Genomic DNA, 24,062 nt, shown 5'->3' with positions numbered 1-24,062 from the left:
TTGTTTTAAAACAGACATTCATTCATTCATCCATCTTCTGCCGTTTTATCCCTTTCGGGGTCACGGGGCTGCTGGAGCCTATCTTAGCCACTCGTGGGCGAAGGCAGTCGCAGAGCTAAAATAAACATTTCAAACGAATTTTTTTTTTTAAACCTTTCCGTTAAAATTTGAATGAAGACAACACTTATTGGGGGGGGGTCAGTGTCATTCCTGCATCACTGTAAATGGATGACCTGATTCCTGAATTTACTCAAAACATAAAGACTTTTTCTCTGTTCACTCTGATTATTTCTTCACTGTGAAAACAGAATAAACCACTTAAATCTGATTTTTTTATTTTTACTCAAAGCTCTGCAAAGATCACACAAAGCTGCGTTTATTCCTCCACTCATTAGTCGCCTTGGAGTCTTCACGCTGCTGCCTTTGACTTAAAGAGTAGACACACAATTTCTGTGACGTAGACTGAAGAAAAGCTAACAAAAGTAACACAAACCACAAGGCCATCTCATGCGTCTTCATACAGAAATGTCCATTGTGGTTTCACTCGTCCCTCCAAACCCTGTGAATTCAAATACGCAGCTTTGAAACGCCAGCGTTGACGACGGCTGCAGGTCAGGGGCGAGTTGAGGAGATGTTGGAGAAAAATCTGAAAAGACGGTTCTCTCCAAAGTCCACAAAGGATTGCGACAGCAGCATCTATTAAATCCAGATCCAACAAAGTTTTGTTTCCCTGGCAGCAGATAGGCTCAGCAGACTGAGAACATGAAGTCAAAGAGACGCTGCTCCTCAGCAGCCTGAGCTCCCTCCAGATAACATAAGATTTATGATTTCTGACTGAAATCAGGGCCCAACGGGACTCCTGCCTGCAGAGGAACGGAGCAGTTTTACAGAGAAATCGTTCATGTTTGCTTCTACTTAAAACAGAACCGACTTCTGTAAAGAAGCTGAGCTGTCAGCTTTAAACCAACCAATCACCCGGCAGCATCTCAATGTCAGCCCTCTCAAAAGAGAAACCTCCCGTCTTCGACGTGTTGACGCCAAACTGCTGGATTTCTATCCTCTTCAGGGGTGAAGAATCTTGTTAAACAGTCACTCGAACCCTGACGGCACGAAAGCGTCTGCCTTCTGCAGCAGACTTCTCCATTCTCCTGTCAGATAGACCCCCCCCCCCCCCTCCATGCTTCAAAGTGCAGCTCTCGTGACTGCAGTTTGCAAAGACCGCATGCACTCCAACACCAACCTGACACTCCAACGGCTTCTGCTCCCCGATCTCAAAATAGGATGAGCAGCGCCCTGAGCGGCGGCCTGACCTTTACCGCGCTTTCTGACATCCTTCCAAATCTCTGCAACAATAAAGGTTAAAATATGTCCACGTATGATATAAGCTTCCTCACAAATGACTATCGTGTTTGGTTTTAGATCCTTCAATTCCTATTCTGATCATCTTCTGATCTATTTAGTCGTCTTTTCGTTATGATTTTAGCATTTTGCCGTCTGCTGCTAATTCACGATTCAAATACTCAGAAATGGAATTTGAATCATATTTTTCTTTATATATGTCCTCCATCATCAAAAAAATGCCACCAAAAACACAATTTACCTCAGTGTGTCTTCAAAACACAGATCATTTTGTTCTTAAATGCTTTAACATCATTTTTACACAGATAGTTAACCACATTTATTCGTTAACCATCACTAATTCTGATAGATTTCAGCTATTAACAGTATGGAGACCTTCTATGACATATTTACGACAGAGAAAACAGATTTTAATAAGCGCACCAATGCAGCAGTGAAAATCAAGTCTGGAGAGAAATATCTGTGTAGGTTATGACCTTCCTGCAGTTCTTCTTCTTGTTGGACACCGATGGATTAATATTGCATCAACATCTGCAGGTATTCCTCCCAACCTCCGGTCTGCTCAGCTACATCCACCTCTGTGTTCATGGCCTGTTGGATCCTTGTCCAAAAATACATTTTTCATGCCAACACGGCCAACAACAAACTCTTTCCAGTCCTCAAAACTTGTGAAACTACGTCACAACGTTAGGAAGCTTTGGGGCTGCTGGACCACACACAGACAGGCACACATTTTTGAATAATAATCATCTATTCCTTGAAAAAAAAAATGAAGGATTATGAAGCCTGCGAGGCAAAAGAAACCTAATAAAAACCAATTTTCATTCAGGAAGAACTGGATGAAATTACAACACAATAGTGAGGAGGACGTCTTTTCTCAGAAAAAACCCAGAGGACATTGTTCCTCACAGAGAAAAGGTGAAGAAACAAAAAAAGCTTGATTTCTAAAGGCCGAAAGAATGTTTCCTCCAACCGACGAATCTTATCAGCAAAAAGCGTTACGTTTGGGGATCCTTTCTTAAGTTGAAAATTGAAATCTGTTCAAGTGAAAAAAAAAAAGTAACTCTTACACAAAAGAAAACCAAACAAAAGCCGGTTTTCAACAGATTTAATCGTTAACATACGGATGTAACGTCTGTCCTCCTTCATTCTCATGAAAATGTAATTTAGACCAAAAGGGACTTAATTCTGGTTCTGGTCTTTTGTTGACTGTTTACCCAGCTGATTACAGGGCAGCCGGCTGTGGGAACGTCTCCTGATGCCGCTGAACTAAAGGCGCCGTGATGAAGACGGCCCCAAACTGAGCCTGCAGGTCCAAGCATCGTCTGTACCTGAGAAGTGGGCCGAGTGAGTGTGACGCCATCCAAAGAAAATGGTTTTACTTCCAGCTACAACCAAACTACGTTTTTTCTTTTTAATTAAAGACGTCGCCATGTTGGGGTCAGACGATATCGGTGAGTAATGATTGGTGTCGCGGCCTGATCTGTAACGGCCTTGGGATCCGTCCAACCATGCAGCAATGATCCCCCACTGTTAATAACAGTAATAACCTCTGAAAAGGTTTATAACATTGAAAACGTTTATTGTATGTTAACATTTATTTTATTATCGAATAATGATGTATAAAAAATGAAACGTGTACGCGCCTTCATCATGATAAAACAATTTTTTGAGCTTTTAAGTGTATTTTAATGTTATTTCCTCACTAAAACAACCCCACTCTACTCTCTAAAAATATTTCATATTTGATTTAAAAATTGTTATTTAGTGCACCAAAGGTAATAACTTATCACATATATGGATATAGTTTACTCTTAAAGACTTAAGAAAATCAGGCCCTTTAATCAATCAATCAAGTTATCCATCCCTCCATCCGTCCGTCCGTCCGTCCTTATTTCAGTCAGACAACTCTTGCAGTAAGAAATATTTATTTGACATTTTTCCACATTCTTTAAGTTGGCATTCACATATTTCCGTTTGGCATAAGGCTCCGTTCAATTCCATAAAACTTCCATAAAATTCCATAAAACTTTCGGGTAACAAAACCCCCCTTTACGGAGCCCACAGGTGGAAGCCGGGGAGGAGGGTGGGGCGAAGAATGAGCGCTGAAGGTAAGAAGAATGAACAACTGCGCACCTGGCTTAAATAGGACGCTGAGCAGGTGAGTTAATTAACTGAACCGCCCTAGGGTATTTACCTGAAAAAACACTGCAGCGAGTATCTGCCCGAAATACGATAAATCGTCATTTCAGTCAGACAACTCTTGCAGTAAGAAATATTTGACATTTTTCCACATTCTTTAAGTTGGCATTCACATATTTCCGTTTGGCATAAGGCTCCGTTCAATTCCATAAAACTTCCATAAAATTCCATAAAACTTTCGGGTAACAAAACCCCCAACACTAAAATCATCCAGAAGAAGAGAAAATGTGAATGTAAAATCAGTGTGTAATAAAATGGGGTGTGTTTTCGGCAGCATTCCATTTTCATTTCATTTCCCAGTATGACTGCTATGTGTGACCCGGCACCATTGACCGTTTGGGCCGCCCCCGTTCGAGTACAGCGCCACGAAGGGAACATGCTATCTAGTGGATCTGCTATGTGTGACCCGGCACCATTGACCGTTTGGGCCGCCCCCGTTCGAGTACAGCGCCACGAAGGGAACATGCTATCTAGTGGATCTGCTATGTGTGACCCGGCACCATTGACCGTTTGGGCCGCCCCCATTCGAGTACAGCGCCACGAAGGGAACATGCTAACTAGTGGATCTACTATGTGTGACCCGGCACCATTGACCGTTGGGCCGCCCCCATTCGAGTACAGCGCCACGAAGGGAACATGCTATCTAGTGGATTTGCTATGTGTGACCCGGCACCATTGACCGTTGGGCCGCCCCCGTTCGAGTACAGCGCCACGAAGGGGACATGCTATCTAGTGGATCTGCTATGTGTGACCCGGCACCATTGACCGTTGGGCCGCCCCCGTTCGAGTACAGCGCCACGAAGGGGACATGCTATCTAGTGGATCTGCTATGTGTGACCCGGCACCATTGACCGTAGGGTCGCTCCTGTTCGTGGAAACCACTAGAGGAACATACTATCTGAAAGAGAGAGGGAAAGAAATAAAAGGGGAGCCAACATAAACTGATCTTAGAACGTAAGCTCACTTCCGCAAAACGCTGTGCTAAACTATAATTTAAACCGCCAAACAACCCGTATGATACACTAACTTAACATCCAATCCAAAGCTTCCGATGGCGTATGACATGCTTAACAGCCATTATTCAAACTTCTATTAAACTAAGAACAAGTTTGATGACCATAAACTCTACCATTTTGGCAACTATATATACACGCGCTTAAGTAACATCCGTTATTTCGAAGCTCCCAACGACAGTACCACGAACGAGCTTAATAGCCATAATTTTCTCCATTTGGCATACCAATTATAAGCGCTCAAGGAACATCCATATAAATGAGGTTCCATCCCAATATTAAGAACGAGTTCAACGCCCATATTTACTATGCTTCATTGGCATACTACAAACAAATGAGCTTAAGAACCAGATCCGAGCACCGCGCAAACTATGATACAACTTAGAGCAACCTAAATTTTTTGAGGCTTCCACCTGGCTATAATTTTCTTTTAACATCTATAATCGAAGAATTTACATTCATTCTGCGGTTGACATTGATTAATTAATTCAGTCAGAAGTGTCATTGGAATGCAGAGGAGGTCCAACGCCCCGTCACTTTCAGTGCAGCAATAGGTACGTCGAGCAGTCATCGTTGCAGCACCAGATCAAGGAATGCATGGGTGACATCATTTCCTGGAAACGGAGAAGCTGATCGGGGCGTAGGGGTTCGCAGGCTCAGGATGCGATGCATAGATAAAAACAAAGCAGTATTAGTCTTGACAAGAATATATAAATAACCCAGAAACTGATCAGTTTCAAAAATGATTGAGATAAATTAAATAACAGTGCTTTTAAAAAGAAACAACAAATCTGAGAAAGTGAAATTTAGTAGATAGTAAAGGTAAAGACCCATTGTGGATTTATCGCACCCTAGAAACCCCCATAATCACAAATTCCAACAGTGAAATGATAGTGAAATATATAACCTGCACGAAATCTTAACACCAATTTTTATATACTCCAATGATGAGAAAAGTAACCTTTGACAGTTTCAGAGGGACGCACCTTCAGGAGGCCATCAAGGAGCAGGTGATGGGAAGAGTAGCCAAGGAGATTTGTAGATGAGGAAGGTCAACATCCCACGTAGCAAAGGATTACAGCTCGGCTGGATTTGATGCTTTGATTTGATATTAGTGATTCTCAAATTTTTTAATTAGCCAATGGCGTCTGGATACTGCAAAAGAGAACTTGAGAGCCATGAGGGATCATAGGTTTTGATAGTATTTTTTGCTAGACTGAACCTTAAGCATTTAGAGGCGGAGTATAACAAGCCTCTAAATGGGGATGCATCTAGCAGAGTGTCATCTGCTTAAACAAGGCAGATGGAAGACTGACTTGTGGACACAAGATTTAACTCTTGAACTAAGCTTGAGAGCGCAAGTGATATATTTCCTACGGTCAGGGTAGAAGTTGCTCAAGGTGTTATTTAAACATTAACCAAGTCAACCGATGACAATACTATCATTCAATATTGAATCAGCTTTAATATAATCTCCAAGGATTTAATAACCGGACAACCCTTAAAAACCAACAGAGCTGTAGATTCCGGCGGCCGGACAAACACAAACCACTCTTCTTAAATCCTTTTCCCCCAAACCAGAAGGCGCAGACTCAGGAGAACAAGTGGAGGGAGCCTGAAGACACAACAGGTATCACAAAACCACTTCAGGCATAGAGAGGGAAAGATCAAACGCAAAACACGAAAATCCAGAACAGGAACACGTGGCCCAGGATCGAACTACCCAGAACAAGAACACAAAATGAACGGATGACCATAGGACCAAAGCTACAGCAAACGTCAGGTGGCCCAATCATTGACGAATCATATCCAACCAAAATTCGAAGAAACGACATGCTGCACAAGCTAGAGATGACATAATGGGGAGAGACAAGCATCAATGAACCACCCAAATCTACAGAAGAAAAATAAATCCGGACGGGTGGAGGACCATACATTATAGATAACGTGGAAACCCAATTTTGAAATAAAGTTTTTTCACAGAGATTCAAAAGACCAGGGATACAGAGTAAAGTTGGCCACCAAGAAATAATCAATAACATGCAAAATGAAGGGCACCCATCGCCTACAAATATCCAGTACAGGGCGATAAAGTCGATTTTATGAGGACTGCCACGACAACGGAAAGGTAAACCGACAAACACCTCGAGCGCCAACTGAAGGCCAAGAGACGCCACTGAGAGGCATAGAGGCAGAACAGTGAGACCATCAGTGACAGTCATCCTCAGCCTTACATCGCGTTCGGAGGAAATTCGTGGAGACAGCATGGGGAGCTGAAGAAAATATATACCAATCCTGAAGGCGCATGGGGAACCAGGCCACTGACGCCCAGAAGATTAACTGCGAGGCGCTAGCAGGTCCAGATCAAGTCACATCAACCTGAACACTTCCTAGGGGCCACCCTTAGTGGCAGCTTGAAAACGATGCCCCGGAAGAATCCATCACATAGCCCCCACAAACCTCCAACCAAACTAGAGAGAGAATAACAAATTAACTGTCCAGCCGAGAAAACGAGGCCGCGACGAGACTGACACACTCACTAATGCGGCCGACGCAAGTCCCTGAAGCCAGGGCATGACCCACTGGGGTACACAGAGCGGGGAAAAACAGGTGGAGCAGAACGTGCGGGGGCAATGAATGAGGATCGCAGAGTGAATAAAATGAGCCATAGACGCTGCATAAGAGAGACCAATCATAAGGGAAAATGTCCATAGAGCAGAGACGGGTCCAAGAGACACTGATTCACATTCCAACTAACCAGCAGCTACAACAACGAAGAAAGCAAACAGAAGAACCGCCATAATAATAAAGCCAGCATCAAATTAAAGACAATCAAGATTTACACACAGCTCCCAAAGAACAAAACAGCAATAGAAAACAAATGCTAAAAGCCACGATAAATTCAGCCAGCATGAGAAACCTGTCCAAACGAGGCCTGCCAGCCTTCACAACCACAGAAAGGACCCCACAACCCCTGAAAAAAAATAAATAAAATAAAACAACCGGACGACGCAGAACTACGCAGCAGAAAAAGAATCAGAAGTGCATCATGAAGGACCCGGAGAAAAGAAAAAAAAACTACAATTCCCAGGGTCCTTAGGGGCGTGACGTCACCGAAGTAAACAGGAAGTGAGACGCAGCCATAGAAAACTATATGGGAAAAGTACCGCGTGACGCTCACCGTGGATAATTGGGGCGACCACGGCAGACGAGAAGACCCGACTACTCCTGATCGGGGGGCACGGACATCCCGAACATTGCGGAAAGCACACCCCCAGCAGATGCACGCGACCGCGGCGAAACGAACGCGCTGTGCGCCGGCAGCCGCCCGCGGATCGTCAGCCGCCCGCGGATCGTCAGCCGCCCGCGGATCGGAGGAGAAATTAAGGAGAGTAGACGCGGCGAAACCAAAACCCCACATCAGAAAGATGGGGATCATCCTTCCCAAGGACGGGGGAACACGGCAAGACGCCGAAAGAGAAGGAGACCCGCGGGCTCGGAGACCGGCGAAGAATGAGCGCTGAAGGTAAGAAGAATGAACAACTGCGCACCTGGCTTAAATAGGACGCTGAGCAGGTGAGTTAATTAACTGAACCGCCCTAGGGTATTTACCTGAAAAAACACTGCAGCGAGTATCTGCCCGAAATACGATAAATCGTCATTTCATGCAGTGGATTGAGAACGTGGAACATCCAGGAGATTATTTGAACTTTTTTCAGCCGAGACATAAACTTTGCTCACAGAATCACCACCGCAGACCAGGTTCTGTTCAGCAGAACTCCAGCAGGAGTTTACAAAACGCAGCAGCAGAAAACAACAAAGTAAAATCTTCTTTTTTTTAAATTGCAATTAATGAAAGACCCATTTCATACATTTATTCCGCGTTCAAAATTATTTCCAAACATGTTTTTCTTTACATAGTCAAACTGACTATTTGTGCTTAATCTTATTTGGGTTTACCACATCTGGCTCATCGTACTGTACTGAAAAATCTATTTTTTTCTGTATTTAAATGGGTGTTTACAATTTTTATTTAACATAATGAAACTAGTTAAGTTTTTAAATAAAAGTTAAACTCACAGATTAATTAAGAAATGTTGTCAACAGCCCCTAAAACCACGAATCTGCTCACCATAACGTCAAGCTCCAGAATTCTGTTCATCTGATGAAGACATAAGTCAGGATCAAACTTCAGCTGCTGCCACACAAACGTGCATTCTCCTGCAGGCGTGCACGTGGGAACACAGACTTCACGCCTGCGTGGGAGGAGGCTGTCATCACGTGAAGGAGTTGAACGCAGACTTTTGCTGTCTTGCGTGGGTTTCAGTGCTGCAGGTCACCGGTTCTTGGACTCCGCAGCTTTGCTACTATTAAGAAACAGCAGCTCCTGGATAAACGGGGAGCTTGTGCTTCTGCACGTTCATCCATATGTCTGAAACTGATTTGGAGGATCGCCTTTCTACCTGGAGTCAGCGGGGAGTCTGTTGACCTGAGGGAGCAGCTGTGGTCGCCACTCTCAGGCTTAGAGCAAGCTTTCTCCGGGGGGCTCAGTGAGTCAGACCTTCTTAATAAACCCAGAAAACAAGGCTGCATGCGATTCGGCCTTCACTCCTAAGCTCTGACCTTTTACTGGCTGATCCAGCACCTGAGAAAAGGGCCAATTTGAGACAGAAAAAAGATCCTCAAAATCTTTCAGAGAATTAAAATGATTAAATATTGCAGAATGCACTGATGTGTTGACTAATTTTAGTGTCCATTTAGTTTTTATCCTGTGACTCTAAAAAGTCTATTTTCCTTTCAAATTCTTCTGGTTTTTGCTCCTTTTTGTTTCGGAGGTTCTGTGTTCCGTTAGTTGATGAGTTGGGCTTTTTGGCCTCTGTTTTGTGCTGCTGCTGCTTCAGACACAACTTATGTTTTTAGTTTTCAGGTTTCGGGGTTCAGGTTTGCTTTACTCGCATCAATTTTTTGTTGGCTCCTGATTCATAACCATTTAAATACAGGAATACTCAGAAAAACGACTTCAATCTTAATTCATTTTGTGTATGTCATCCATCATGTTAAAAACAACATAAACTCCACCTTCCTTGGAGGCTCTTTAGGTTTTAATCGCATCTTTCCTCTTTTTGTGAAAAAGCTCAGTGGCCAACTAAGCGGCTTTGATTGGTCAACGGCTCAAATTAAAACCTACATATCCACAAATCTACTTATTGGTGATAGAATATTGTCTGAAATGATCAAAAACAATGCATTTGGGGGGAAGCTGGAGTAAATGTTCCAAAGCAGAAGATTCGTTTAAAATCCAGAAACCACAGTTTGGGTTTAGTGAATTCCTGTATTTCTTCTGTGAGTGTTTTGCCTTTAGGTTCTGTCAGTTATATTCCTTAGTTTTCGCCATGTTCCGATTTGAGTCGTCACCTGTCAGTCACACAAGGGTAAGGTTGATGATGTTCCACAGCTGTCCACAGGTCAGTTGGGTCTCTGGTCACATCGTCTGTTTTTGTCGGCTTTAAGTTTATTTAATAACCTTCAGTCATAACTGTCCTTACAGGCGGATATGGGCTGTCTGGGGGGGCGATGGTCAAACCTCAGGTGGTAAACCAGGGCGGTAGACGGCTCAGTGAACCCGTAGAGGGAAAATGTTCATGCACATTTTTCTACGGGCATGCTGTGGGCCACAGGTCAAAGGGAACACGTTTTGGGATAATGGCAGACGAAGTTTGCAGTGTAAGAAGTCAACGCCGTGGAAGCCTTGACCATCCGACGCTTCCGCAAAGTGCCTCCATTCTGATGATGCACACTTATACTCAGCTAGCTGAGCGGGGACGGACCCCGACTGCAGCGGTAAAGGTAAGCGATGTATATGTTGATGGGTTAAACAAAGCATCAGTACAGAGAGAAAGTTCAGAAAGTTTTTTTTGAAGAAACCAGCGCTGTGATACAGAACATTTAAGCTATGTGACCGGAACTACTTTTTTAGGCCTGTGCATTTCATGCACACCCAGCAGCCAATCAGGATCAAGTATTTACCCAGACCATGGTATAAGTAAGGGTAAGTCAGGGTAAAGTATGAGAGACGCAGGCGGGTCGTACAGATTTTTTTTAAATTTTTCTTCCCCCCAAATCCTGTGGACTGCGTTGGAATCCCGTTAGTGCTGTTCACGTGACACGAGCGCGCTCCTCGCTGCAGCCTGACTGTTAGAAATGACTAAAGTACACAATCAGAGTGTAGTTTGTGAGGACATCCTACGGGCACTTGTGTATCACTTGGACGCTCGTGTGTGCAGCTTTTGTGTGTCATCAATAGGGAGCCAGTACTTCCACCCTACTAATGAGTAAAGTGAGGTGTAAGGACACCATACGACAGCATTACCCATACGTCTTATGCATGCATCATCCTCATGAATACTTAATGATGCACTAACCACACACATGAACAATGGTACGTTCCGTTATTGTGAAAAAAAACACACCTGTGCCCCCCTTAAAATGCTGCCGCTCCTTCACGAGCCCAGACAACCCAAAAGCCCACATCACCCATTTGGGTCAACCCGTGTACGGGTGCATGTGACTGCAGCTCCAAACATTGGAATTTCCACCACTGAGCCTGCATGGTCTCCTTTCATTTGGGACCTTCACCACCGGTTCCTCACATCCTTGATGATTATTTGATTCAAAAAGAGAAAGAAAAGGAAAAAAAGAAAAAATCCACCTAAAAAAACAAACACATCTAAAATGCCTCTGCTCTTAAGAAGAAAATTCAACACACTGATTCAAGCAATAAAATATCAGAACAGAATACATATATAAAAGTATTATAGTAAATTAATTATACTTAAGATTTAGAAAAGACCCAAGTGTGTCAGAACTAAAAAAGTCACAATTGTGAAAGGGCCTCAAGTATCATCTTTTACTTTTAAAGTTCTGATTTAAAAAAACCTCATGTGGAAAAAGAACTAAACAGACCTGAATGTATGACAGACAGCGCGGTTCAAACACTGTGAAGCACCAAAGAGGCAAAAGCAGACACACAAATAATGCTCTAATGAGGCGATGGAAATCCAAACTCTTTAAAAAACAGGACTGCAGTTCGTAAAAAATACATGATGAGAAGTATCCCCCGCTGTGCACCTTAACTTTAAAGTTACAGACTTTCTGTCTATGAAAGTTAATTAGATTGAAATTAAGATTAGAAAGCCGTAGTTTAATGATTGAAAGGAAAATTGAGCTGTGTAGAGTTTTTCTGCAGGCGAGGGTTCAAAATCGACCCAATTTGTGCACAAAAGCCCAAGCGGTAAATTTGAACAACGAGCAAAGATGCCAACAGGCTGAACAGCAGATCACCAGAGGCCTGCAGTTCAGATACACCGAGTCTGCATGAACCCAAAGAGCGGCGGTTCTGTAAGATGGTTTATGAAAACAAACTAAACACAAACACGCAGTCCTGCAAAACTTTGATAGGATTCTCATTTCTGTGAAAAGTTAGCGCTTTTCCATTTAGGTGGATCCAAACCTGGTTTGTCAGCCAGGCGACGTCATTTGACTTTGATTAAAATAAAGAAATTTTTTTTTAAAAAAAGGAGGAGAAAACTAAGAAAGGATTTTTTTTTTTTTGCTTGTGTGTTTCCTTTTTTTGTCGAAGAAATATAATTTCTATGACTGTCGTATCGTCATGACCAAATACTTGATAAAGCAGTGATGAAAGTCTTCCGGGAATTCCCGGAAATCCGGGTTTTTGAGCAAACCGAACGTACTTTCCGGGAAATAAAGACCTGATCTCTACGGACAAATCGCTTTCCGGATTAGAAAATGGTCTGAAATCAGCTAATTTTAGCTTTATTTTCTATATTTCTCCGCAGATCGCTTCCTCTATGGTCGTGGCCATCTTTCGTCTTCCCGGCCTAATTGACCAATGACGGGACGTTTTAGTTGCTTTCGGATGCGTCGACGGGTCTGATTGGCTCTGTCTGCACCACGTGGTCAGCGTGACTTGCTTCCCTAGAGACCAAAACTGGCGGACCCACGCTAAACTTTCACAAACACATCTGAAGAGTTTGCGATCAAATTTGTGTTAAAATAATGGCAGGCATCGTCATTATTGAGCGTGGTCACGACCTCAGTTGTGAGAAGACGATAAAAAACAAATTGAAGTGGTCTTGGCTGGAAAAAAAAAAGATTTTTAAGGTAGTGTAGGTCAAATACTTTTTTGTGTAAAATAATCTCAAAACCACATTTTGAAATAATTTCAATTTTAGTTTTGAGTTTCAGTTTTTATTTTGAATACATTTCTCTATCTAATTTATTTGTATTTCCTAATTACCATGATTTAGTTCAGTATAGTTAACATTAATTATAAGTATTTGATGGTTTGGACCCGCACTCCCTTAAAAAATAATGTTTACAATGTTTAGTTTAGTTTGTATGTTTGTTTTGATATTTCCCAGATTACTTAGTATTGGTGTTAAAGAATTGATGTATTATGTTATAGAATTATAGTTTAAAGCAGATCCCATATTTTGATGTAATTATAGTTTGAGAAAACAGTGCAAGTGGATGTTGTACATCAGTCATTTCTAAAGCAGAAATAATGTATAAATAACTGAGGTATTTTCATAGAATATCATAGTTACTGGTGTTCTTTTTGCCATTTGGGGCTTTGATGTTACTATATTTTAGCAATTGTATGTTTTGCAGCTTTAAGGAAAAGCGTAGATTGTAGGATTGTGTTACTTTGAGCAATTTTCCAAATTCTTTTTTAGGACCAGCAAGTCCTTAATGGAGAGTCAAACTAGGGGTTTGAATGACAAATCATGATGCTCCAATTAGTCTTAGTTTCTTGATAAAGAAGTGAATAACTAGCTGCCAGAATGCACCAGAATGCATCTAAGACCACGTATTTTTCCAAAATTTCGCTCTGTGCCCGCCATATCGCTCAAAGAAAAGTTCAGGGATTTTTTCCTTGCCTGACTTTCATCACTGATAAAGGTTGTGGGGGAGAAGAATCCCTCCACTTTATGATACTTGATGCAACATAATCTATTAGAACTTCATCTTCATTATTTGATATTACTTATGGATTTAATAAATACTTATTATTCTAAGGTATGAACTGTTAAATACGTTAATAACAGCCGTGAGATTATATAAACTTGCTTCCTTCCACTGCTTTAAAAGAAATTAATTCATCTTTGTGATAAAATAGATGAATTTACTGTACATGTAATTGCAAATCATTCTTTTTATTGTACACGTTTACATGTATAAGGGGATAAACTTGTAAATGTTTATGCTTTTTAATTTTCGAATCAAATCATGAAGTTTGATATGTTTACGTATAGATATACATTGATTGTTTTTCTTTTATAGTATTATGTTGTTTTGATAGAAATAAACAAATTCCAAACCAAATCCAGTCCAAACGTGAACCTGGAGGCATCATGATGGACCAGCAGCTTTTTTAGTGAAAACCTTCCAGCACCTGAACGGGAATGAATCACATTGTTTTATTTCTTTGAGCAATAAATCCCATCTACTAAGCAGTTTGACAAAGTGATGTACGCCATCAGAATTATAAAAAAAAAGGATCCTCAGGCTGTCATCTACAGAACTCAGTAGAAAATGAGACCCAGACTGAGAAGACTGCTAGAGTTCCATCCAGGAGGTCAAAAAAGAAAAAGAATGTGGACAAAGCGGCAGGATTGCTCCTCGAAATTCAACCGTCAGAGAGAAAGAAAATCAAGATCCCGCTGAGCAAAATGAACAGATCTTTCTTTAAAAAAACAAACATCTGGATATGTTTGGACTAATAAAACAGATGTGGAATTTTCTGCCCAAAACTATCAGTATACAACAAGAACATGAGAGCAACCGTTAAGCACGGTGGAGGTAGTGTGATGGTTTGCATCTGCAGTTATTGGCCAATGCAAACATGGAACCATGAATTCTGAACTCTTCTTGAACATTTGGAAGCAGGATGTCCTCAGGCTCGAGAGCACTAGGGTTCTCTGATGCAACATCAGCAGGTTCACCTCTGAATGAATTTTTAAAAAGATGAATTGGGGTTCTGGGGGGATCGAGCTCCTCAAATCCAAGGAATAATCAATGTTTCAGGAAAAAACAGAGATAAAGAGTAGCGCTATTATCCTCCAAAAAAAGGGTTCAATTCCTTTCTCTTCTGAGGCACAAAAGGTTGGCTTTTATTTTATTTAAAAAAATATTTTCTTCTGAGAAACTTAAACCTTTGGTAGCAAATAAATTCCCCTGGGTCTGTAGCGGAAGGAAGATGGAAGAAGATTTGAATCCAGAGGAGAGGAGATCAAGGAAGTAGACCCACCCCCCCTGCTTCACTGCCAGCCTCTACATCCTGGATCATGTGAGGCACGATGGCCTCCGACGGTTTACCAAATTCAGCCCAGAGAAAATGACCTAAAAACTTTCAGCATTAAAAGATGCTGGTTTCACAGATTAACCTCCAACCTGTGACTAGACTGTGTGGTTTAGACTGGACCGTCTCCTGCTGCAGGGAGGATACATAATGGCATCACTTACCGTGAAAGAGGGAGTCCATTGCAGTTAACTTACTCACAGTCTGCCGCTCGCTCCTCTAAATGTCAAATGTTTACGAAAAACAAAGAGAAAAAAGGAGCTTCTGTCTGATCCAGAGACGCTGTGCGGTGGAGATGTGGTTTTCTCCTCTGAACTGAATGAATCCCATCATGTCAGCTGTTCCTCACACTGAGGCGGACACTAGCTGCATTTCCATGGACAAAGGGGATCGGAATGAACGCCTGATCAGTACAAAAATGTTTATTTCCGATGTAGATGGGTGGGTTGTGCCGATTGTTGATCCAATCGTGGTGCATTGTGGGTCACTACTGCACTGGCTTTGCATCATAGACGGTGTTGCGCTCCAAAGAACGCTTTGGGGCGCAAACAGAACCGCTCTCCTGTTCCACCCGAGCGAAGCATGTTTCTGAGCAGAGCAGCCGGACTTGTAGCTCTGGTTTACGGGCATAGGAGAGTGCTTTGTTACGGTGTGCACTCCAGAGGAGGCTTCAGACCGCAGTCCGTCCGGCCGCTCTGCGAGAGCAAGCTGCAGGACTCAGGAGAACCGCGTCTCCGAGCGGAGGAGCGGCTCTGGGACGGTTTGTGAGCTGACGGAAGTGGCTTTTCAAAGCAGAAATGCAGAAAACCCTGAAAACCCTCACGTGAATTCATGTTTCCTATCGTGTCCAGACAAAATAAAGGCTGATGTTATTCCCACATATGCAGGTTGTGGCATTGACTGCATGGATTGTAACTGCATCCACTGCTAAATGTTGTTGTTAGCACGTGTTAGCCAAATCCTAAACCTTCTTCTGGCTCCGTTCAACTAAGAAAAAAAGGACGGATAGCGAGCATGCACTTAATAATAATCATAACAATAATAAAATCACATTTAGAAGATCTTCTCACTCTATGCTGCAGCTTGTGTGTTTACAACGGAACTCAATATTTCTACTTCTACGGCCGTTTCTGGTATTTTTGAGAGTTCTGCGCATTTACGGACGATTTGTTCCGACCGAAAGTGAGGCGTATGTAAACGTTTGTTATAATCAGATAGAGCTTTTGCTGGGCCCGTGCAAACAGTTAAAGTCTAATACGACCTTTGATCCGATCAGACATATTTTGCACGTGTAACGGCGGCTACTCAGAGGGAGACGTCCAAACTCAGAGGAAGAGATCTCTGCAGAGAGCAGTGAGGACAGTCCTGAGGACTCTTGATCAGGAAGGCAGAGAAAAGGCCCACCCCGATCGATTTGGTTTGTGTTCACACACAGCAAACTGAAAAAAAAAATCTGCATCAACAGCTGTTTTAGGAACTACAAGTCACTTTTTTGTGCTTCTTTTTTACAAATTGGAGCTTTTTCCCCCAATTTCCTTGTTTTCAATGTTGTTTACTCCTGTTTTTTAGTATCTCAGTTTACACATGATCCCTTTAAAACAAGGAGTGAACTTCAGCGATTCTGTTGAACTATTCAGAATTAAGAACAGAGTCACATGCAAAGAAGGAAGCTGTGGCTTTTTCACCTTTAACTTCACTCTGACTAATGTACCAAGTTCATCAGTGGACCCATATCCCTCTTCAGATCCAGCTGTGATGAAGAAGGCTGGAACCTTTTTCATGTACCGGTAGAGGTCACAGAGTCTCTCCATCACCGCTGTCTGCCATGTTTGAACCCAGGCTCATCTACAGAAACAGATCGCATTCAACCCTCATGCTATCCTAGGCACTTTACCATTGGGAGTTGGGTCATCTAGACCCACTAGACAGTGCGCTGTACCTTTTATCTTTACTGATTTGTGATCTTCACTGGTGTCCATGGATTACATGAAATCTTTCCACCTTTATCCACCTTTGTCATGGTAAGGAGAACACGACAATGTAAGGATCGGGTCATCTGGACCCCTTAGACTGGCACAAGGGAGGATTAAAAACACTTTCCATGCAAAAACCCTTCACTAAAAACATCCTGTTCAGATGTTGAACCACAAGTGGACATGGTCCACAGACATCCAGAGGAACCTTCGGACCCAAAAGGGCTGAAACAAAGCCACGTGAGCATCTGATTGTGCCGGAATCTACCACAAGTTTAACAAGCTCAACATCAGGAGGCAAATAATTTGTCAGGCTTCATGGATTAAAACAGCATGTTATCAGTAAAACAGTCACAGTAAACTATTCTTAAAAGGGAGTCTTTAAATGGAGATCTAAAGAGACTCCAGTCAAGATCCCTGAGGAACGCCGACCACATATAATTAACTACACGAGGAGGACAGTTTGTAAATTACTCTCACTTATACTGCCACTTTTACTGAGCCCGTGTCCTGACATTAAGATATAAAATATATCTTGTTCCCACAGATTAATATGTTGTTCCCACAGGTTATTATGTCGTTCGCACGAAATACTATTCCGTTCCCACAAGATACTATTGCGTTCCCTCAAAATACTATTCCGTTCCCTCGAAATGATTAACTCGTGCGAACGCAATAATTATGTCGTTCGAACGCAATAATTAATCCGTTCGAATGCAGTAATTATTCACGTCATAAGTCATACACGCGGATATGCTCTCTGTACGCCGGCAAAACTAAGCCGCTTTCAGCGGTAACTTCCGTGTCTCTGTGACCCATATTCGTTCAAAAAGGAACATGAAAAACAAAAATGATCACTTTATTACCGTCTCAATGAATATAAGAAAAATATCAAAAGATTTATGATAACTAGGCTGCTTTGTCATACGATAGCTCCTGCTAGGCTACTACTAGCGCCGCCGCAGAGCTCTCTGATCATGTATGCCGGCATTTGGGCAACTGGCTGGTCGGTTGACAGACAGCTGATATTGTAGTTTAGGGTCGAATAGGAATAATAATATTCAGGACTTGTCTTTTATTAACTTTAGCAGTCAGTCGCTTTACATTCGAAGGCTATTAGGCTACATGCTAACTGACTAGCCGATCATTGATCCTGTTATTAATTTACGTCATAGATTTACAGCAGATACCTTCACATTTCTGTCTGTGTGTGTCTCATTACATTGCATTTAAGACACTGAGGATGTTTAGAGAACAGATTTATTTATTTCAAAAAGCACAAAAGCATCCATCGTATTCACGTTCATTCACATGGTGATATGATCTGGTACGCCCTCAGTCATCTTGCTGCAAAAGCCGTTTCCTGCCGCTACTTCCGTGTCTCTGTCAGCATTCAATAGGGGTAAAAATAAAAGCAAGAATGGACGATCTGTAATTTTCTTGATGAAAATCTAAAAAATATCATATTAAGCTGGCTGCTTCGCCTAAAGCACTTACCTTTAGCTCGTAGCATAACAACAATTGCACTACGTCACGTTTCCCAGAATGCTTTGCTGCCAATCATTGGTCTTGTTGTTAGACCTTGGTCACAGGGACACGGTGATTGGCCAATGATTGGCAGCAAAGTATGCTGGGAAACGTGACGTACTGCTATTGTTGTTATGCTACAAGCTAAAGGTAAGTGCTTAGGCGAAGCAGCCAGCTTAATATGATATTTTTCAGATTTTCATCGAGACAATAACAGATCGACCATTCTTGCTTTTATTTTTACCCCTATTGAATGCTCACAGAGACACGGAAGTAGCGGCAGGGAGCGGCTTTTGCAGCAAGATGACCAGAGGGCGTACAAGATGATGTGAACGTGAATATGATGGATGCTTCTGTGCTTTTTAAAATAAATAAATCTGTTCTCTAAACATCCTCCGTGTCTTCAATGCAATGTAATAAGACACACACAGACAGAAATGTGAAGGTATCTGCTGTAAATCTATGACGTAAATTAATAACAGGATCAATGATCGGCTAGTCAGTTAGCATGTAGCCTAATAGCCTTCGAATGTAAAGCAACTGACTGCTAAAGTTAATAAAATACAAGTCCTGAATATTATTATTCCTATTCGACCCTAAACTACAATATCAGCTGTCTGACAACAGACCAGCCAGTTGCCCAAATGCCGGCAAACATCAAAGAGCACAGAGTATTTTGAGGGAACGCAATAGTATCTTGTGGGAACGGAATAGTATCTTGTGGGAACGGAATAGTATCTTGTGGGAACAGAATAGTATTTCGTGCGAACGACATAATAACCTGTGGGAACAAGATATTAATCTGTGGGAACAAGATATATTTTTATATCTTAATGTCAGGACACGGGCTCCGTACACTTTAAATTGTGAAAGAAAATAAAAACTAGAATAATATCATTTTTGGTGGCCAGCAGGGGGCGACAGGAGCAAAAAAGACAACAAACATTAATCAGCAGAGTTTTAGCTCCTCCCTCTTCAAAAAAAGGAAAATAACGACAAACTCGAGGCTTTAAAGTAAATTTCCATATAGAGCAGCAAATCCTTCCAAACAGTAAACTGGCAGAATGCTTCAAAAAAATGTGCAACACCTTCAGTTTAGAAATCAGCTTCTATTTCAGAGGTTCTGCTGGAACCAATAAGAACCAACAGGTGGACGTAAAACCTGGACAGATATCAAAGACAAACCCATGATTATTTCTGTGCACATTTTTCAGGCTGCTTTTCAAAAATGACAATCTCTCTCTAAGAACATTTCACAAAGCTAAGCCTGTCAAACGACAAGAATTTAAATGAAATACATGCACGTGCACATGATGGAAGACAGATTTTCTCATGTGTTCAGAAACTTAAACCATTTCGTTTGCTTTCCTGCTCAAAGGCTCTAGATATTCTGTTGATCATCTTTCTAAAACTCTTGACACATTTAGGGCTCCAGCATTAAAAAAAATATGAATTCTGATGTTAGAATATCCATATTCTTTTCTGCGCAATGTCATTTTCTGAGACAACTTCAATCAGCCAGCTTTTGGGAACCCAGAGCAGAAACAGGACTAAAAAACGCGCAATTTAAAATATTTTTTTCAAGGAAATTGTCAAAAAGAAAAATAGCAGCAGAAAAAAGGATGATAGAAACGAATAAACTTACGAAAATGTTTAGGAAAAATGTTTGTTTTCAGTGTCTGGCTGCGCGTCAGGAAACCTGTTGTCCATATTTCTATCTCTCCATTGCAGGATTGTAGAATAGTTTATATTAAATTAAATTAATTCTTCTCACAGAGTTTACTCTAAAAAAAACAATAATCATTTGATCCATTTTCTAAATTTAGCTCATTTGCGACACTTTTCTTGCGAGTCTGCGCCTTCAGAAGTTTCCAAACCTGCGTGGATGGGAACCTCAACATCCCCGCAACTTTTCCTTCATTCTGCGTAAAAAAAGAAGCTAAACCAGGAGATTCAAACGCAGCTTCCAGAGGGACAGTCCTCCTCCTCACCTGCGTGGTTCCGAAGGGTTTAAGGGTGAAGCGGCTCCGCAGACGCAGCTGCTCCGTCCGCTCTCCGCATCCTGCGCCCCCGGCCTCTCCCTCCGTCTGCCGCCGGAGTGAGTGATGCTCTCAGCGTCGCAGCATCACAGCAGAATCCGGCTTGTATCTAGGTAACAGCTCTGCTGTAGGAGGTGTGAGGGGAAGGCTTTGGTGCGTGAGGGAAGCGTCCCGGCGCACAGATCAGTGACTCACAGCTTTACATTCCCATAGAAGCACCGAGGCTCCTGTGCGCCCAAAGCCGCAGATTGAGAGGAATTTTACTGTTGGAACTCCTAAAAGCTCAGAACATAAATATAGACCTTCCCTCCATGCAGGGAGCAGAGCACCATGCTTGGATCCCTCATCTGATGGAAAGACTTGAAATAAAACATGAATTTTCTCACCTCCCAGATGGTGTTTTGTTTGGCTGCCACTGAAAGATGTGGTAAAATCCAACTCTGAAAAATACAAACAAACAGAAAAATCTGTTTTTTAAAGCAACACTAACTCCGCCCTCAGCAACTCAAGCAGCACCTTTAATGAAAAGTCAATGTAAACGCGCCTAAATAGGTGTTTTGGGCTTTTCCACATTCTAAACTAAACTCTGTCTTCTTCTTTTTTCTTTACTAGCACTCGTCTCAGGCCTACTGATGAAACTTGATGTGAAAAGTCAAAGCGGTGCAAATCCCACAAATCTAGCTTTAGGCTTTTTGTTTTCACAGCTATGGTCCTAGAAATGTTCATCTTGGCGTAATATTAATCTGTATGCGCACAAATTTCTTCTTCGTGATCAGGTTTACAAAGGTCAGTACTTGCGTGTTTTGAAGGCTACAATACATACACTTCACTATTGAATCCGAGTCCCCGATTGGTCACAGCGCTGTGTTGCCGTGATTCAGTGTGATCATTTTTCACGGGTTGAATTTTCAACGCCCGATTTGTACATAGAGACGGACTTAAAACCTTGCGTAGCAACATGTGATCACGCGCCTTCCAAACGTGGAAGCTTGATACTCTGGTCTGCGGGCGTTTGCATAAACTTTTTAATTAAGGTGGCCACTTGAACGCGAGTCGACGCAGCCGGTCAGAACGCACCTTAAGTGAAAAGAATATGTAAATCCATGTCAACCTGAATTTTGTGCTTCCGTATTCTTGTGACTTTATATATTTTTTGATCTGGTCGCAGGTTCTATGGACAAAGCAGGCATTCAACCGGTTGGACTTCTTGAATCTATTGCTGGACTATGACCAATTAGGGATTAAGATTTGATAGAGACGTGTGGGTCGCGTCTATTTCCGATCATGGAAGTACCGACCGTTGTAAACATGATGGCAAAGTACAAACTAATATTTGCCTTTTTCTGTCCGGCCGGAATTTTATGACACCAAGTCATATATGCTAACAGAGCTGTGAGAGAAAAAACCTAGAGCAAGATTTATGAGATTTGCACTGCTTGGACTTTGTGCACCAAGCCTCTACCGACTGTAAGTGACGGACGAGCGCGGGTAAACAATAAAAAAAATCAAAAGAAGAAGAAGCCCCTCCCTGCTGCTCTCTGCTTGTCTACTGTGTAAACCACACCAGCAGAATGCTCATGAAACCACGTGTGGCATCTTCTTTTATGCACCGCACGTGGACGGTGGGAGCCTAGCATCCTGTTTACGCGTAGCTACGCAAGTTTCTAAGACCATTCTTTGTCTTTCCTTACAAAACGTGCCCATTGAATTCACGGTGAAAGTTAAACCAGGTTGAACTTTGACCAATCAGGGACTCACATTTGGTAGTGACGTTTGGATGGCGTCCCTTTTCATTCACAGAAATACCAACCGTTTGAAAATTGATCATGAAGGAGAAATTAATATCTGTGGTTTGTTCCTGGCTGGAATTCTATGACACCATGTCTTTCACATGTTCAAATAGAGCTGTGTCGATATGCACACACTGGGTATTCAGCATTTAGCCCATTCAAGAATGTTCTAAACAAGCATTTTTGAATGCGCTTTCAGTGTACGATGTTCACACTGGACCGTCGCTACCCGTCACTAGTGCATGTCGCTACAGTACAGTTAGAAGAGGCGTGGCGCGAATTATCATAGCGGCTCAAATCTTGTTCCAAACTTTTTCTTTCATAGTTGTATTTCAATGAAAGACTCTGTCTCACAAACTGCAGCTATTAATTTGTCCTCCCTGATCAGCTTTTCAATGATTGGCACTTCCGTGAATCAAAAAAGTAAGCTACCCATGCGTCACTACCAAATCAGAGTCCCTGATTGGTCAATGTTAAACCTGGTTTAACTTTCAATGCAAGTTCAATAGTCGTGCATTTTGTACGTGGAGCCTGAAAGGGTTGGAAAAACTTGCACAGCAATGCCTGAACTTGGGAGTTTTGAAATCCGACAAGCATGGCAGGCTACCATAGAATTTACATTAAAAAGTGGTGGCTTGAACGTCCATTGCCATTGCGGGTGTGAAAATAGCTTATGAGGAAAAGCCGGGGGCGAGATTTGCACCGCTTCAAAATTTTGCACCAGGCCTCTTCCAACTGCAGGTGGTTGATGTGTGCTAGTAAACATCAGGAAATGAAAAAGAAGAAGCCCCTCCCTGCTTGTACAGTGTGAACACCATGGGCTAAGCGCTAGTTGAAGAGACCAGTGTGTCACATGTTCGGTATGAGCGTAGCTTAACATTTCTAGTGAAGCAAACTGGAGGGGTTTGGACCAAAAGCAGAAAACCACTTTCATACAGACAGGCTGACTGAAAAAAAAGGCTTCAGTTGGAACTGAAGAGGTCTGAGGAGTTTCCGCAGCTGCAGAATGATGGACGCTTTAGGATGAGAACAGAAATGGATGACACCATTACAAGCCCAAAGAATAAGGTCTGTTACCCGACTCCTCCATGACTGCATCACGGGAATGACACGGATGCAGGATGACACCGACCTGATGGATGGAGAAGGTGCTTACGAGGATCCATCGGAGCCAACGGCTGGGCAGACAGATGAGAACTGAGGGCCTCTTGTGTTGGACATATTTTACTTTAACAACAGGGGTTATAAATCTTCAGACAGACCAGAGGTATATCTGAATAAACCCCTTTTGTAATTGAGGCCAAACTTAATTCATTTCAATCATTTTTGAAAATCTTTTGTGTTGGACCGGACGGAAAAGGAAAGGAGGGAAGAAGAGAGAGAGATGTGAGAGAGAGGGGGGGGGGATAGGAGGGTGATAATAGGAGGGGGGGGGGGGGTAAAACCATGAAGCAGCATAAAGCAACAAGCTACTGGATGTTTATCATTACGGTAAGGTTCAGATGTAATACAAGTCTCAAAGGGCGGGGCCTGTCCACACACACACTCAAATGTTATAAACACACCTGCTAGCTGCAAAAATGTCCACATGTCAACATGTACACAAACAGATAGTGTTCACACACGCATACTTATGCCTTTAAACCAACTAGTGGGAAATATTTCATTCAATCACGCAAACTATTAGTGCAAAGGTGAGCTAACACCTGTGCTCAATTGAGTGTTTATGTTCTTCCAAAATGGATGGTGGAATGTGAAAAGAAGGAGGGAGAGTGCCC

The 24,062-nt window shown here is 42.3% G+C and overlaps 1 protein-coding gene across 1 annotated transcript in view; it reads right to left on the bottom strand.

The window, feature by feature from the left end:
- LOC101165888 (somatostatin receptor type 5) overlaps window positions 1-20,756 on the bottom strand; it is a 40,452-nt gene extending 19,696 nt beyond the window's left edge. Inside the window, exon 1 of the mRNA XM_004071155.4 lies at window positions 20,447-20,756. The gene's annotated coding sequence lies outside the window, so the exon portion shown is untranslated. The remainder of the gene's footprint in view (window positions 1-20,446) is intronic.
- Window positions 20,757-24,062: the final 3,306 nt, after the last annotated feature.

The sequence above is a fragment of the Oryzias latipes genome, chromosome 8 (assembly GCF_002234675.1).
Source record: "Oryzias latipes chromosome 8, ASM223467v1".
Classification (NCBI taxonomy): Eukaryota; Metazoa; Chordata; class Actinopteri; order Beloniformes; family Adrianichthyidae; genus Oryzias; species Oryzias latipes.
Note: the sequence above shows the minus strand (reverse complement) of the source record. Positions and strands in the feature narration are given on the sequence as shown.